Genomic DNA, 1,504 nt, shown 5'->3' with positions numbered 1-1,504 from the left:
TGCGATGCTCATCTCCATTTCAAAGCCGAAGAGCCAGCGCTGTCCGAAGGTCATGTGGCCGGCATGACTAAACACCAAGGCGCAGGGAACGCTGTTACCTTCCCACCGAAGTGGTACCTATTTATCTACTTGCAATTTCTTGCTTTCGAACTGCTAGGTTGGCAGGAGCTGGAAGGGAGCTCACTCCGTCATGCAGCAACTCGGGTCTCGAACTGCTGAACTACTGACCTTCCACAGCCTGCAGTTCAGCGTCTTAACCACTTGAGCCACCGCAGCTCCCTACATCTAGAATAAAGGTTGCTAAATGTTGGAAAACTGATAGCTTACCTACTAGAGGACAGTTGATCCTAAGAAGAGCCAGTGCTGTCCGAAGACGTTTCCGTGGTCATGTGGCCGGCATGACTAAACACCAAGGCGCACGGAACGCTGTTACCTTCCCACCAAAGTGGTACCTATTTATCTACTTGCAATTTCTTGCTTTCGAACTGCTAGGTTGGCAGGAGCTGGAACTAGAGACGGGAGCTCACCCCGTCTTGCGGCACCCGGGTCTTGAACTGCTGAACTACTGACCTTCCACAGCCTGCAGTTCAGTGTCTTAACCACTTGAGCCACCGCAGCTCCCTACATCTAGAATACTTGTTGCTAAATGTTGGGAAACTGATAGCTTACCTACTAGAGGAGAGTTGATCCTAAAAATGTGTGATGTGGCAGAAATGGATAACTTGAATATGATGCTTTTAGGAAAAGATGGAAAAGCTTTCCAAAAAAAGATGGTACAAAGTTAACAAACGGTTTAGAAATAATGTTTAATGTAAACTCCAAAGTTTGATTTCTATACTGCAATTTTTTTTCTTTTGTACTGTAAAAACCATAAATAAATATTTTTTAAAAATTAGTTTGCTCTGGAGCCATCCTTCCTGAGCGAAGACAAAAACGTGTGAGCCGGAGGCTAAAAAAAACTGTGAGCTAGCTCACACTCACTCAGCTTAGAGGGAACACTGGTCTTGGGGTAGGAGGACTGCGGTTGATTCCAATACAGGGAGGAGTTCCTTCCCCCCCCCCTAAGTCCGTTCTTACTGAACTACCTGAAAAAGGCCTCTGCTTTTTGTTTGTTTGTTTGGAAATTAAAGCGACCAGCGACAGAACATCAGTGTTTCTGGTTTCACCTTTCTTGTACAGAAAAAACATTGATTATCACACACACCCCCAAACAAATTCTGATTATAGGGCGGTCCAAAACTGGTGCCTAACAGGTGGGGCCTGAGGTCCTCCCAGAATGACAGAGATTCGTTCCCCTGGAGAAAATGGCTGTAGTTGGGGGGAGGACTCTACGGCCTTTGTTCCCATCCGAAGTCCTCCCACCCCCCAAACCGGCCCTTTCGCACAACCCACTTCCCAAATGTCCAGGGAGTTGCCAGCCCCAGGGAAACCGTGGCCGAGCGGGATCCCAGCCTCCCTCCCTCCCGAAATCTCAATGGTGACCCCCCCCCCCCCCCGCCCCCCC

General features: G+C 48.5%; 1 pseudogene; it reads right to left on the bottom strand.

The window, feature by feature from the left end:
- LOC107109894 overlaps window positions 1–1,504 on the bottom strand; it is a 31,134-nt pseudogene that overhangs the window by 17,457 nt on the left and 12,173 nt on the right.

The sequence above is a fragment of the Gekko japonicus genome, unplaced genomic scaffold (genome assembly GCF_001447785.1).
Source record: "Gekko japonicus isolate JY-2015 unplaced genomic scaffold, Gekko_japonicus_V1.1 scaffold4011, whole genome shotgun sequence".
Lineage (NCBI taxonomy): Eukaryota > Metazoa > Chordata > Lepidosauria > Squamata > Gekkonidae > Gekko > Gekko japonicus.
The sequence above is the reverse complement of the archived record's forward strand: the minus strand, read 5'-3'. Positions and strand labels throughout refer to the sequence as shown.